Genomic DNA, 16323 nt, shown 5'->3' with positions numbered 1-16323 from the left:
AGGTACCTCGCAGAGGATCTGAATGGAGAAAAACACCGAGTATTTTAGGAAAGACACAGAGACGAATGAGCCGTCCACAAAATCGATCTCTGTGGCTCACCCCAGGTCCATGACAGTTCAGTTAAAGGTCGTTAACAAATACAAATCGTGATCAATTATTCAAATGTACTTTAAGGCAAACAGCGTGCAAAGGCCTCCCGAACCAGACACAATCGATTCACTGAAAATAATGTTGTACTTGCAAGAGACTGGCCAGACCCGAATCAATAAATTCAGCCCAACCATAAACCTTTCATCCAAGGTCAGTTTATCATGATCAACACCTTTTAACAACCGGAGCGTTTGATGCGCCGCTGAGAAGAGCCTTGGTGGTGATTTTCCTGGAAAAGCCTCTGAGCGGGGAGAGTGATCCGTCTCCTGTTCTCACACGCCGCCCACCCCCGCGCCCCGAGAGGCTTTTGTTCAGAGGAGCTCATGCTGTCACCTCTGTACTCCTGTTCGGAACAGCAACTGCGTGGTTCCGTGTCCGATTCCACGGGCACCGATGGGGCATCCAGACCGTGGGTCCCAACCTTTTCATTTCGCACGGGAAGTCCATGGGTGGGCGGGCAGAAAACCTCCCCCCGAGTGACCGGGGACGACCCCGATTTCGCCTCTTCACCTCCCATGCAGAAGTGCGTGTCGAAGTGCAAAGAATGATTGTGACAATGTTACAAGGATAATGTGAAGTGCATTCTGGTTCTCGCCACTAAAAATAAAACTCACGTACTCTGGTGCCTGAATCCCGTGAGGTTCAAGCTGCTCAGGGTCCGAGAGGGAGCCCTTCGCCCTGAAATCTCCCAAGGACTTTCAAAGGGATATGCTCTCGTGGAGAAGAAAGCCGTGTGGCTGGAAACCTGCTCCTTAGACGAACGGGCCTTGGTTGATGGCCCCAAATGGCCTGTGAGGGGCGGCTCAGCGAATCTTTCCTCCGAGGTCACGCAGTGCGTTTAACTCTTCGGGGGACAGACCTGGTTTTCCCGCCTGTCGGGTCCCCAGGGGGACCCTTCTTCTTGTTCCAATGAACCAGCCGCCCGAGAAAGAGGAGAGGGGAGAATATCGGGAGGAGTAGGTCACAGGGACAGGGGACAAGAGAGGGTCTGTACCCAGAGGCACTTCTCCTCTGGCCATTGCAGCAAGGTGGGCAGCCAGGGTGGATGGTGGTGCTCTGGGCTGTGGAGTGGACTGTGGGTTCAAGTCCCTACTGCGCCGAGAGCTGGTCCTCGGCCAGGACACACCGGGTGGGCCCTCTGGTTAGTGACCAGCTGCGCCTCTTCCCATTGTGCGGCGTCCTCCCCAAACCACACACTCGACACATTTTTCCCTTTTTATTATGAGGACTTCCAAACACACAAAGAGCAGAGAAAATAGCATAACGAGCGAGCGCCACCTGCCGCCACCCGTCCCCAGCGGTTATCGCCCCGTGGCCGGATGTGTTTGTCTGCACACCCGACCTCCTTCCTCAACCGGGCTGTGTTCGGAATTTTAACTCACCGCAGACGCGGCATTCCTCCCTGGATAACCTTTGGCAGATCCCTTAAGCTCGCTATCCTCAGGCTCCTCGTCCTAAAATAACTCCCGGGCAGGCGGTGAGACTGAAATGCGGGCGGAAGCCCTCAGCGAGCCTGCAGGGGGTGAGTGCGGTGCTAGCTGGCGCCCGCCTCTCTCCAGGATTCCACGCAGACCCAGCACACGGAGCCGGGGGGCTCAGTGTCTGCGAGGGTCACTCAGCTGTGTCCTCCGAGGTCCCGCCCAATGAATTCCGAGGCACTGGGTTTTCCCAGACCCCATGAAGATCTGGGAGGACCGTTGGCTTTTCTGTCCATTCTCAGGTGACACACAGGCCCCTGCTGGTCACCAGAAGGTCCAGTCCGAGGAAGGGCTGCAGGTTAGGGTTTCCCTGAGGCACACGGACTCTCCCCCTTCCCCCAGGCCAGGCCTGTGCACGCATGGACCCTCTGCGGAGGTGGTTCCTTTACCACCTCTGCTCCCAGGGTCCCAACTCAGGTGTGCCCTCTGCTCATGTATGCAATCCTGACCCAAGATTCGGGCTCTCCCGGGCCTCTGAGTGACACCCCAACTCTACTCATGCCCATCTGGCCCTGCTGCAAGTGCCTGAGGTGCCCCAGGACCCCCCACTAGTTCCCTCTGGAGCCGGGGAACCCCACCGTCTCAGCCACAGCCTTGGCCATGGTGTGGGCCCACACTCCCTGCTTCCTTCTCTGGATCCCTGTGGACTTCGAGCTGCACCGTTTCTGCCTCCCCCCCCCTCCTCCTCCTCCTCCCCCTCCCTCCTCCTTCCCCCTCCTCCTCCTTCCCCCTCGTCCTCCCTCCCTTTCTGCAGGCCTCCGCTCCCCTTCAGGCCCCAGGGGGACGTGTCCCAGGTCAGATGCGTCCCCTGCCCTGCCCTGTGAACCTCTGCTCCAGGAGCCCACCATCACCTAGGACACCAAGCCACATAGCTGGGTCTTAAGAGCAGATGGGTTTACAGGGAGAGAGTTGTTCAGTCCTGGGATCTGCCTCCCCCCACCCCATACCAACATGGGCTCAGAAATTCTTACTGGACTAACATTTGGGAAGTACTGGGTTGGCCAAGAAGTCCATTTAGACTTTTCTGTAAAATCAGAGGCACATTTTTCATTTTCACCAGTAACTTTATTGATTTGGATGTCTTGAGTAGGTTGGCTCTCCTGCAGGATAGCACATTGCTTGTCCTCAGTGTCTCAGTTCGATCGCTATCAGCTCCAACCGGTCCAGTGACTGGGGAGCACCACCCAGAGAGAGATGCCCAGCACGAGACTTCGCCAACCACTTCCGACACGTTCCATCAGTCACAGCACCTTCTCCATTCACTGCACGAATCTTTTTTCTTTGCATTTCAGTTGTATTTTTTACCTTCCTTAAAATAATATATGCTGAAAAGATTTCATATTTTGTTCCAAACCAAAGGAACTTTTCGGCCAACTCAATATCTTCCTGAGGACTTCAGGCTAGAGTGGCGCTGTACGCCCATCTGAAGGCACCTGGGGGCGGGGGACGAGGAAAGGCAGGTGCCCCGCCCGTCCTCTGCAGGACTTGTCAAGACCTTTCCCCTGCTGTTGTCCCCTGGGACTCTCTGGGGAGGGGGGGGCGTGCCGCCTTCTTTGTGACGTTCCACCAGGCGTGTCTTTTGTTCCACACGCCACCCTACAGTGCCCTGCTGAACTCGCTCGGAAAAAGCCCTGCTCTGATAGGGTTGAATGCAGAATGTCGGAGTTCAAGACCATTTCGGAAGATAAGAGCAAGCTAAACACATTTCTCTAAGGCAAAGGGCGGCCCAGAAAAGGGGCAGCGAGGCGCAAAAAGCCGAGAGCACGGCACCCAAAGGCGGAGCAGGATGAGAAAAGGATTAAACGTGTTCACTGAAATGCCAAGATTCTCCCTGACCTGCTACTAATGAAATATACCCAAAGGGGGGAAGGTGGAGAGGAGAAAAATTAAAGGCTGAGCCAGTGTACGACATGCAAATGTTAGCACACATAAAGGAGAAATGGAATTGGGAGAAACTGAATTCCACGCAAATGTTATTTAATGGGGCAAACAGAACAATTTTTAAGACACACAACACCTGGTTCAATGTCAGAGGAGGACGGTGTTAGAGTCGGGCTTAGACTCAGTAAAGCATTAGAATTGCAAAGGACATTTTACAGAGAAGCGACGGTAAGATTTTCAAACCGTCTGTCAGTCCAGGAGAAATTAAACACAAATAAATGTTGACATGAGCAACCTGACCCATGGAATTTGTAAGGGGGAATGTATAGACATGTATTTTTTTTTTTTACAAATAAACAAGCTTCCTTTCTTGCTCTAACCACCCATGAAAATTTGGGAAATGGTCACGTGCTCACCTTCACAGTCGCACGCTTCCTTGAAGTTGTGCATAAAACACATTTTTTTACTATAATACAATAAACTCACAAATTAATAGCATAGGCTCAAGAGAAAGCACCAAAACCACTCAGAAATTTGAAAATAAACGAAGATGAAAGTCACTTGCCTAAAAAGCTGCCGGATTAAGAAGTAAATGAAAACCACGATGGCGGGCGACCTTGGTGAGAGTGGAAGCGGGGACCACGCCGGTCCGTGAGCGCCGGAGCCTCTGTGACGGGTCATCGGAAGGCACCTTTTGAAAAAGGGAGCGACGGGAAGGACATGTACTAAAAATGCCCCCCGGTTCCTCTTCTCATTCTGCTTTTCAGCGAAATTAGTCCTGAGAAAACCTGGAGAAGGGAAATTTCAAAAGTGACAGAAATTAATTAATTGGAACACAGATGGAATCCATAAATAGAACCAAGAGTCACTTCCCTTTTCAGTAAATCAGTAAACTAGACAAATCTGTGTCAAGTCAAACTGTTAAAAACCTAAATAGAAAGAAATGGAATGGAAACTGCAAAAGTCGCTATAAAAAAGGTAAGACATTCTGTCTTAAGGATGAGTCTGCTCAGCGTAATTGCGCGATAATCAACTTGAAAATGTCAAAATGACCTGTCAGGACGGTGAGAGGAGCTGGTGACCAGTGTGTCAGACTCTGTCAGGGGGTTGGTGATTCCATGGAGACCGGGGTGTAGGAGGGACCTGGGTACAGGGCACAGCTAGTACGGACTGGGTGTCTGTGGAGGTGAGCTTGGAGCAAAGGCCTCAGTGAAGGTCAAAGGGAGCCCAGTGGGAGCCTGGGAGAGTTGAGTTCAGGTGGGAGGGGTGGCCAAGGGTGAGGGGCTGCTTGGTGGGTTCGAGGGACTCAAGGACATCAGGGTGATGGGGACATCTTTAGGAAATGAGGTCTGGAGGTGCCAGGGAACAATGTGTATCAGTAGGACATTGGTGGTCCTGGTGGGCATTGTCCCAGCTCCCCCAAGACAGTTCTGGTTTCCACCTGTTGGCCCCACATAATTAATGAAACGTCCTTTCAGTCTTAGGTTCTGCTGCTTCTCCTCATAGAGTCTGCTATGGCTCTACGAACAGAGCTCAGTGTGGACGGGATTGCCCTCCACACGAGAGGGAAATGTTGTGTTAACGCCCATGGAAGAACTCACAGGGACAAAACCTCCCGACCTTGGGTTAGGCCAGGACCTCCCCACCAGGATACAGGAGGCTGGGGCCCTGTAGGGACGAGTCAGGGGCTTGGACTTCCACGGATGTGCCGTTCATTCAAAGTCTCCTGGAATATCTTGTGCCACAAAAAGCAAGGAGGTGTTCAAAGACTGATCCCCAATATGATGTGTCCAAACTGGCATTAAGGACCTCCCACTGGCTAAATTTAGGACAGTTCCATTCTCCAAAGGAATAATGGCAAAAATGAAAAATAACACATTGAATGCAAAACGGATACAAAATAAGGAGATCCAAGATGGCGGAGAAGTAAGTGGAAGCTGCACCAACCTCCTCCTCCCAGGACTAGTCTGGAATCTCAGCTAAATTGTAGAGAAATCATCCTGAATAACCAAGGGAACACTGGGTAGGGAGAAGCCTAGTCACCAAGGACAGATAAAATGAACACAAGAGTCCATACTATACTAAAAATACATACAAATGAATGAACAAAGAAAAGAAGGAAAAGCTCCTTTTTTAAATGGTGGAATACAAGCTAATAAATGTAAAAGGCATATTAGAGTCAGAAAATCACCACTTTTGCAACCGCCATAGTTATAATTCTTTCAGGCCAGAATCTGGGCGAATGTCTATTGGGGAACATGATAACCCAGCAACATGGCAGCACCTCCCCACAGATTACGTGCCAGCTGCACGGGAGGCGAAGGTGTCTTGTGGTGGAGAAACCAGGCAGACACCCCGTTATCTGAGGGACCGAAGTGATGGGCAGCCTTCTGCAGGGGTGCCTGCAGAGGGACACCGCATCAACTGTGGAACATTCTGAGAAAAATAAACACACTGGCTTCAATCCAGAAGACGCAACCAGAGGATAGCCACGCCAGAATGCATTCTACAAAGGGACCACAGTCTGTCGCCTTCAAAATGGCCAGTGCTGTGAAAAGCAAAGACCAGGAGCCTACTCAGGTGGGAAGAGCCCAAGGGCGTCTGACAGCTCAGTGCCAGGTGTGGCCCCACCCGAGAGAAAACGCCGCTGCAGACAGTACCGGGCAATCGGCGACCTTCGGTATGGAGTGTAGGTTCCGCAACGGCAACATAAAAGTGTGAAATCCCTCAAACTTGGTAATAGGATTGTGGTTTTGGGGGAAATGTCCTGTGCTAAGGAACTCCCAAGTATTTGGAGATGAAGGGTATGGTGTCTATAACTTCCTCTCAGATGAGTCACAAAAAAGATGGATGGGTAGACATGTAGACAGATGGTAGACAGACACACATGTGCACGGCCACATATATGCACAGACAGACAGACAGGTAGATGCTCAGATGGAGCAAATGTGGGAAGCTGTTAACAGCTTGTGAATCTAGATGAAGAGACACATGGATATTCACCCCACAATTCCTCCATCTTTCTTGTAGAGTAAAAGGCTTTTAAAACAAAAAATTTAAAAGCATTTTAAAAGTCAACTAAAATGTTTTCAAAACCCAAAGAAATCGGATTCAATAGAGAAGTGGACAAAAGCTATTGGACAGTTGGCTGATAAATATTGACCGTGAGAGACTGCATCACTAGCCCGCGGGGACAGAAGTGAGGGCAGAATGAATAAACAAGCTGTGGCTTATTCTGGAATATTATATAGCAATGAAACAGACAAAGAATTGCTAAACTTAGTAATATGAGTGAATCTCCACACCTAACAGTAAGAAAAAAAAGACAGAAGTGTACACAGTCAATGAGTGTGTAGTGCACAGAGTATTGGGTGTGAGTCTATGACTATATAGTATATAGAGTATACAGTCTATAGTTCAGGGTCCCCAACCTTTTGGGCACCGGGGACGGGTTTCATGGAAGACGATTTTTCCACGTACTCGGGGTGGGGTATTTGGGATGATTTAAGCACATTACATTCAAGCTCACCTCCTGCTGTACGGCCCAGTTCCTAAGAGGCCCGGACCAGTACCAGTCTGCAGCCCAGATGCTGGGGACCCCTGCTACAGTCCATTTATATAAACTTCAGAGGCAGGCAGTTCAAAAGCGGGAGTGCACGATCCAGCAATTGCACATCTGGGTGTATAACCGAAAAGTGAAATCAGTGTCTTGCAAAGACATCTGCAGTTCCCGGCTCAGGGCAGCGTTAATCATGGCAGCCATGTGCCAGCAGCCTAAGCGTCCATCAGTGGGTGAATGAACACAGAAAATGTACCACATGCACATGCAATGAAATGTTATTCAGCCTTAAAAAAGACCCTGTCGATTTTAACAACATGGATGATCCTGGAGGGCATTATGCTAAGTGATCTCAGTCACCCACGGGATCTTAACAAGTCTCGCTGGCAGAGGTGGTGGTTGCCGGGGCTGCAGGGGTGGGACCCAGGGAAGGGCTGCCCAAAGGGCACCGGTTTCAGTTACGCAGGATGAAGGGATTCTCGACCCCTGGCGTAGAGCAGGTGGGCCTAGTTAATGATATTGTGTGTCTGCTGCTGGCTAAGAAAGTAGATCGTAAATGCTCTCATACACACAGAAAGAGATAACCATGTGAGGGGGTACACGTGGTCCGCAGTTTGATGGTGTGACCATTTCGCCACGTCCACACCTTTAAGAGCATCAGGTTGTGCCCTGCAAATACCTACAAGGTCTCTACCAATCATACCTCCCCGAAGCTGGCTGAAAAAGAGATTGGGGAGGAGGGCTCCTAGGGTGCGGAGAAAGCTGATTCCTATTCTCGGTGCTGGATAGGAACGTGGGCGCACAGCGCTCAGATCTATCAAGCCAGGTACTTGTTGTATGTGTTTATTTCTATATGTAATTATGTTTCATTGGAAAGATTAAAAAAGAAATATAAATATAGTAATCCTCCACTGCCAGAAAAGCCCTCTTCTGAGAAAACTTCCCTCTCAAAGTCAAGAGCAGAGCAGTGCAGGAGGCTGGCTGCTCCCCACCCTCTCACTCAGTTCCTGCGGGAGCAGCGTGGCCTGGGTTGCCTGCTCCGGATCTGTAAGACGGTGAGTCACACCGGTGAACGCCGAACGCGGCACAGCGGGAGCGGCTCTGAGTAATCCCCAGGCCAGGAGGAACCAGGAATTAATCACTGACTGTGAAGGTGGTGCGAGTGTTTAAATGAGGTGCCAACAAAATAAAACACAACCTATTCAAACGTGTGTGAACAGAAGATGTACTCGTGTGCTTCGGATGTGCGTTCCAGACAAAACAAGTGTGTCATCCCCTGCCTGGGCGCTCCACGGAGCGTGTGCATGAGGGTGCCAAGGCCATTACCACCCCCCAGACAGCTCCAGGCTGCCCCGTGCTGGACTCCGGGACATCCAACACTGGGACTGTAGTTGCAATGCAAGGGGTCACTTCCTTAGGACTCTGTTAGTATCCTGTACTTTGACCTTTACCCTTAGCGTTCGTTGGTGGCTAATACAAGCAGAAACCCACTCGGGAGGGGACCTGGTTGATTTACAGAGGCCTGAGTTCAGAGTGGATGATCTTGAGCACCACAGGCTACAAGGGTCACTTCTAGTGCCACCAGGACTTCAGTCTGCTCCTCTGGTCACAGAGAAGCGGCACTGGAAAAGACAGGCGTTTAGGTTGAAATCTATCCTCACTGGTGGCTCGGAGGTGACAATGGCGACGTGCTGCGTGGGAGAGGCCAGGTGGCCTCCATACACCTGTCCTCATCACCCCTGCCCAGCAGGGCTTGCTTTTGCTGGGGTGATGGGACCCACATGTATACAATGAGCCAAAGATGACCTCTGTGTACCAGCTCCAAGATGTACATGGCTTCCCTGTACAGGGCTGAGAACCCCTAGCGCAAAAACTCACAGCGGACAGACTGAAATTATTTTTAAAATAGTCCAGACCAGCAAACTCTTAGCCAAATAGAACCTGCCTTCTTTGCATATCCTGTGAAACCTCACCCCAGCCTGTTAGCCGTTGGTAAGATAGGGTCAATAGTTAAAGATGCTAAGCCCCCACCAACCTTCACACTACTCCGACCTTGAGATGCTCCATTCCCACCTAGATCTGCAAGCCCCCCTCACAGAGTTTTCCTACCCGCCCCCTGCCCGCTTCTGAGAAGCAACCCCACAAAATCCAGCCCCAGGGACTTTCCCCACGTGCCAGCCTGTCAAAGCATCCAGGATAAAGCATGTGTATGCTACTGCCACCTCTCGGTCCTATCATTCAGTCCCAAGTTCTGGAACCCCTACTCTGGCTGACACTGGGACCGATGGTCCAGACAGCAGCTGCCAGTTTCTGCAGCAGAGTGGCAGATGGTGACCGCCAGGACAAGGCCAGCAGAACTTAGAAAGCCGTCCTCTAAGCTGTCTCCTTGCTGCTGCCTCTGACCATCCCCTGCCCCGGCAGAGGCTTCCCCAACCCCCAGACGTGGGTTCCAGGCAGCAGCTACCTCCCGGGACCTCCTGTGGCTTCCACAAATGGCTTTGGGAATGTGGTTTGTTTCTTTGTTTGTTATCTTGCTTTTGCGAGTTGAATCATTTTCCCCTACTATCAAAATAATGCTTGCGTTTTACTTTTTTAAGTTTGCACACTAAAAAAGTATAAGAAAGAATTGCAAATATGTTCACAGCCAAAGACAAACAGTGTTAACGGTTGGGTACATTTCCTTCATATAATTTTTCTATTCATATTTGTCTTGTAGTGACTAAGATCATGTGGTATATTCTAAATTACGCACAATGGCCCTGAAGCCTATTTTCCCCTGTTTGTAAAGGAACTGCATGCTCATCACAGAAAAGCTGCTTCTCGGGGGTTCAGTGGCTGTTCCCCGTCTAAACCTGAAGAGTCAGTGGGGCCCATCATTATGAGTTTTGAAGATACGGAAAATCACCACCCTGGTTCTCAGCACTGAAAATGGCCATTACGCTGTTCTCTGCAGCTCTGCTTTGGGTGGAGGTGGGAGAAAAGTGCTTTGCTTTAGCTTCTCACATCACAACCACGCAGAGCCGGGCCATAATTCTCACACACCAGAACGGAGAGGCACGGTTATTATTTTATGCAGATGCCAAGGCTGCAAAGAGATTGCATCTGAGAGACAGGACAACCAGATGTGCAGTCCCTCACGTTTCCTTCGCCCCGGGAACCTGAGGCAGCCCCGACATCTTGGCACTGGGTAACATCCTGGCCAAGACCCCGAGAAGGGGGATGGGAGACACAGGCAGAGAGCAGTTGTCCTTTCCAACCGGGTAAAATCACAGAACGCAGCCATGTGTCTGGAGGGACAGTCATACCCACTATGAACACATAAGCCACATAAAATTTCGCAAGACGCTGGGGTACCTGCACTTTGTCAGTGATGCGTTGGAGGTGGCTGGTACAGATTTTGAGACCAGACTGTGCCCAGATCTTCCCAGCTGCTCGTTCACTGAATCTACGTTGGTGGATTAAAACTGGACACAGTGGTAGTATTCATACCACTGAAACTGGCAAATGCTACAAATCAGGCTTTTTTCCCCCTACTCCAATAGGCTGATTTGTTCATCGCTTATGAGCACACTACTGCCTCTGATGTTGTAAAAGGATACAATGCAGGAAAAGCAACAAATCCCACCTGGGAGACAACAACTCCCTGTGTGAACTACAACTCCCAGGGTGCAGTGCACCACAAGTCTACCCATCCTTCCTGTTCTGTGGTTTTCCAGGGTATGCGGAGATTCAGTGTAAGAATCAGCGGCACCTGCACTACTATAATTCAACAAATTGCAATGGCCAATTTCTTTTTTTAGCAATAGAATATCCTACTTCAAATAAATCAGAGGCACTTAGATGAGCTACTAAAAATCGCAGAGACTTTCTAAATGTACTAGAAATATTACAGGAAATGCAAGGGGAAAGCAGATATTTTTAGCAAGGCCACGTTGGGACCTTACTATCCACACCATTACTGTGCATGGCTCAAAGGATTTGGCCACGGCCGGGCCAGCGTGCGCTGGGCACCTCCCAGCATTCCTCCCCCAAGCTTTGCTCTGTAAGCCGGTTTGTTTTCCTCACTGCCGTCGTAGAAGAGGTGGGCCAGCCCTGCTGAGAAGATGCCTCAGACCCCGCCAACCAGGCTGTCCCCCCTCACACAAGCTTCCGTGGCCTTGCCTGTCTCTCCTGAGCGGCTGATTTCACAGGTGTGCGGAATGGTGCGATTGATTCCTGCCTGCACACCCACGAAGGGAGGCCATGGGTTTCCACTCAACTCTCAACCCAGGACCTGTCGAGGAGACTGCCAGAAAGGAGGGACTCCGCAAAGACTTCCTGACCGATTAACCAGACTGATGGTAGAAATGTGGAATCCACATTTATAACTTGCCTGCCAGACTCTTACATCCAATAGACAAGGACCATTTTAAAAAAATAAGTGTATTGGTTCACTGAATAAATGTTTACGGAGCGCCCGCTGTGCGCTGGGGCCAGGGCCTCATGCGGGGCACATGGCGGTGGTTTGCCCCGCCCCTGCCCCTCTCTCGTGGATGATGCGATTCTTCTCCATTGTGTGGGAGGCTCTGTCCCGGGCCCAACGTCACTCATGCTCTCCTGAGTCTTGTCTGTGCCCGGGTCTCGCCCTGGGGCTCTGGCCTTTGCCCATTTAGTACAGTTTTAGCAAGAAACCTGCTGGATCAGTTTAGCAAAAATTCCCTGCTATTGATATGACGTAATAAAAATACATATCGTGTCTCTCTCCCCATTTCCTGGCATACGGTTCCTAAAATTCTCGGAGCGTCTCTGAAGTGACAAATGTCTTTCTGTATGCTCATGAGATGACCGGGGGCTCCTGCACAGCCTCAAGTTGAGGACTGGTTGCTAGGGGAACCAACCATGTGATTAGACGGCTGGAGCTTTCAGCTGCCCCCACCCCCAGAGGAAGTGAGGTGCTGGAGGTTGAGCTCATCTCGAGTGGCCAGTGGTTTAATCAACCGTGCCTAGGTAATGAAGCCTCCATAGGAAGCCTTCTGTGGGGGTGTTGGGAGAACTTCTGGGTGGGAGCTCCCACAGAGCTGCTGGGAGGGCGGAGCACCTGGAGGTGGCGCGGAAGCTCCAGGTTCCTTCCCCACACCCGGTCCTATGCATCCCTTCCACTTGGCCACTCCTGAGTTGTCTCCTTTCTAATAAATGGGGGATAGTGTTGCCATAGGTAGGTAGCTAGACATTAATAAAGGAAAGAGAGCAAAGGGAATGAGGCATCGAGCTTAATAAACGGGGGAGCATGAGCTCGTTTGCTTCACCGGGAGGCTGCAGCTGCACACTTCTGGGGACCTCAGCACTGCTCCAGCAAGGGGATTAGCACCTCCCTTCCCCACTCCTGAACTGGACTGTTGGGGGGTTGCATGGGGAGGCGCTGGACCAGAGAGGACTGTCAGACTAAGTCAGGGGTATAAACCTCCTAAAAGCTCACAAAAGCTTGGGGAGTCGATTGGTTCTTTGAAAAGGCACCTGGTCCATTCTAAATGCAGGCTAATATAATCCAGGGGCACATAGAAGCTCTCTTGCCCACCTGGTAATGCACTCACCTCATTCGTACGGCATTCTCTCTCTCTCAGCGGCCGTGGGGGTCTCGCAGCTACCGGGGCCCACGGCAGACTGCATGGGTTCCAAAGGACCCCGCTCCAATACGAAGCAGGGACTCTGGACACCGGCTTTGGCTTTGGCCTCGCTGAGGCCACGGTTGGACTTTTTCCAAGGTGGGATGGAGGGAGCTGGGACTTTGGAAACCCAGGGGTGTATCTCTACCCAAACAAACCATTTTGCCACACCACAGTCTCCCACACATGGAGCTTTAGAATGCCTTCCACACCATTCTGTAGAAGAGCCCGATTTCCACCAACAAAAATAGTCAGTAAAGCACTTTCCAGAGTTTTGTGAGCCATTCTAGCAAATTATCAAACTCCAGGGAGGAGTCCTGACTTGTAGCCACTTGGTCCAAGTACAGGTGACACCGTGGGACTCTTGACTGGCACCTGGCATGGCAGCAGTCAAGTGGAACTGAGACCTGAACGTGCGGGTCTGCTCTGCCCCCAGGTGGTTGGTGTCAGACCTGAATGTAGGACACACAGTTGGTGCCTGGGATCTGGAGAAGTCATGTGGGGAAGCCCACGCTTTCAGCGACAGACAGGTGGTCCGCAAAGTAAAAGAGGGTGTTTTTTCCTTCCTTGGCATCTGACCACTGTATTTGATCAAATTCTGGTCTCTCGTCATCCTGGCCTGCCCTCTGCCAGACTGTCGCCAAGCTGGTTTGGCCAGAATGCCCTCTGACTCCCCCCACCACTTCCTCCCAGTAGATTTTCATGCTTTGACCCACCTTCTCCTTGTCTCCTGAAAAAAGTTCGCCTGACTCTTCTTTAACAAATGTCATGAATAATTTTTTTAACACGACCTGCCCAGGCCTTTATAAGTATAGCACACTTAAAAAACTGGCTAGAATTCTTCTGCCCAACTAATTAGTAGTTTTCTATATACAACAATGGATCTATTTTTGCCTCTTCTCTGGCAAGGCATGTCATTCAAGAATAGTGGCTGTGATTCATGTGCCACAGAGACCGCGGCTCCATTAATCAGTCTTCCATTTGGAGCAACCATGTATCGTACCTTCCCCCACATACGACCATCAGGAAGTTCCTGTGTCCCTTGATTTGCTGTCAGAGTGAAATTATGTGTAAATCTGGCTGGAACCACATTGAAAGTGGTATTTGTTGTCCAGCAGAAATCAGTCAAAAAAGACTATTTCTTGTAAGATATTTCTGAAATTTACATCCTGCCTCTGTGAATTCCTTTGATCAGCTGACAAACTTCATTATCAGCTTAAAGCTAAAGTGCTTTATTTGTCAAAAATTTCAAGAATGACTTTCCTAGCCATCGCTAAAGGAAAATATGGTGTAAGAGTTTCTATCTATAGTAGCTCTTGACATAAATTAGGCTTCGTGTGAGAAGGAGATGCTTAAATCTGTATTCTATGTAACACAGCAAAGAATTGATTACACAGCTTGGGACAGGATCCATGCCATCTGCATGGCCACTGAGTGAATTGCTTAGAGAAAATGTCTTTCCATTCCTCCTCTCTCTCTCTCTCCTCTCTCAGTGCATCTCCCTCACACCCTTCCTCCAGCCACCGGCCTCCCTCTTTCTCACAAAGTCACACAAGCACACAAGCACAGACGCACACACAGAAAGCACACCACAACTTCAAGTCTACCTCTGAGCATTTCAGGAACATTTTCCATCCTCATTTTCTTTTTATTCAATGCATATTCCCAGAGCAAAAAGACTCATGGAAGTAAAGAACATAGGATCAAAATTTGCTCCCAGCTCTGCCCCTCCCAAAGCTACCAGGACCACCAGAACAGTAAAGAGGAGACAACTGCGTTCTCGTTGACAACCAAGGTCAGCGCCTCTGTGTGGGGACCCGGAGGGCTGTGCAGGGCACAGAGCTCCTCTTCGCACCGTGCCAAGTGCTGCCTCCCTACCGTCACTGTGATGAGGTACCGCAGACTGGGTGCTTCGAACATCAGTTGAACATCTTTGTTGACAGTTCCGGAGGCACCAAGGAAGAGCCTGTTCTGCACTGAGCGGCTGCCAGCAGCCCTTGGCTTGTGGCTGCATCCCCCCATCTCTGCCTCCAGTCTCCACACAGGGCTCTCCCTGTGGGTCTGTCTCCAAATTTCCCTCTAATAAGGACACCTGTCATTGGAGAAGGATCCACCCTAATCCAGTATAATCTCATTTTAACTTGATTACATCTACCTATTTCCAAGCACGGGGCTGGGGGCGGGGCAGCGGTGTCCGGGAGGCAGGGACACTGTACATCCCAGTACCTACCAACTGAAGGAGGACTTGAGAGGACGTAATTATGCCGCTACTCAAACACTCATTCCCTCCCCCTGCCCGCGCCGCCGCCGGGGCGTGGCCATGGGGAAATGGTGCCATTCCCATGTCCAGTGGGCTCTCGGCCCAGCCTCTGTGCCGCAGCGATTGGTTCAGGAACCAGGAAGGCACACGCCTCTGTGCCTGAGTGGGTTGGGGGTAAACCAACGAGCCCAGTCAGACCCTTGAAAGGGAAGCTGGAATTCACCTTCCGTGGTCGTGGTTGAGGAGAGAGAAGTCTTTTTTCTCCCCTGTTTTTCCCTTGGGTTTGATTTTTCAACAATGCTCTTCATTTTTTTTTTGAAATGCATGTTTATTGTGGAAAGCAGAGAAAAATACCAGAATTCTGAGCTTATTCCCAATTTTGCCAACTAGAAGTCACCAACACTCTAGAGCACGTTCTTCCAATCTTTCGTAACATTGACGCCCTACGTTATTTCGGCTTTACTGAGATACAGTTGGCATACAACACTGTGGAAGTTGACCTTGTACGTAGCATAGCTCGATTCTTCCAAATGTGTGCCTAAGTACAAACATATGTAATTAAACACAGAGAAACTGTCCTGAAATAACACACCTTAATTAATTTCTGGAAATTAATAAAACAGTGAAAAGGATTTGGGACTTTGTGTTTGTGTTTTATGGCAATGTAAGGAGGTGCTGGTTGGTTAACTTAGGAACACAATTTCAGAAAAGCAAGAAAGCTCTAAGCAACATTGAATAAATAAATTATAAAGCACATGAGGTACCTGGAGTGTGTTTACATGGTCCTTCCTCCAGGTCTGTCTCGAACGCCCCACTCAGCCAAACCCGGTCTCTCTCCTTCCCACCCCGCAGCTCGGCTTTGCCCCCACAGTCCCTGCTCATTCCACCTGGACTGCGCTCCAGGCTCTTCCCGCCCCACTCAGCTGCCAGCGTCTTGAAGGTAGGGCTGTTTCCTCCCAACACACTCACTGTATAACATGCTCACCCCAAGCCTGGTGCCTTGCACATAAAAGATGCTCCTTATTTGTTGAATTGGATTTTGAAACAGTCCCTTGCAGAATCCAGTCACCATTATTGATCTCTCATTGTAATAATCACTCTGTTCTTTGGAAGATTATAACCCACACTCCACTTGCCAGGGCAGATCTGTATGTCTCTGGTCAATGAGTTAGCGGGTAGAACTCTGTGGACAAGACCTTGATCTTCATTAACAGCAGGCTTCTGTTCCAGGGCCACAGGTGGCACCCCGAGTTCCGGCCAGCTGTGATCAAAATGGCCATGATTTATAGCGAATGTCAAGTGAGAAAGCTGTCGCCTTGTGCCGGGTAGAGAGGGATGTTTACACGTGTGTG

Source organism: Artibeus jamaicensis, unplaced genomic scaffold (assembly GCF_021234435.1).
Source record: "Artibeus jamaicensis isolate MK-2021 breed Jamaican fruit bat unplaced genomic scaffold, CSHL_Jam_final contig_944, whole genome shotgun sequence".
NCBI classification, from domain to species: domain Eukaryota; kingdom Metazoa; phylum Chordata; class Mammalia; order Chiroptera; family Phyllostomidae; genus Artibeus; species Artibeus jamaicensis.
The sequence above is the reverse complement of the archived record's forward strand: the minus strand, read 5'-3'. Positions refer to the sequence as shown.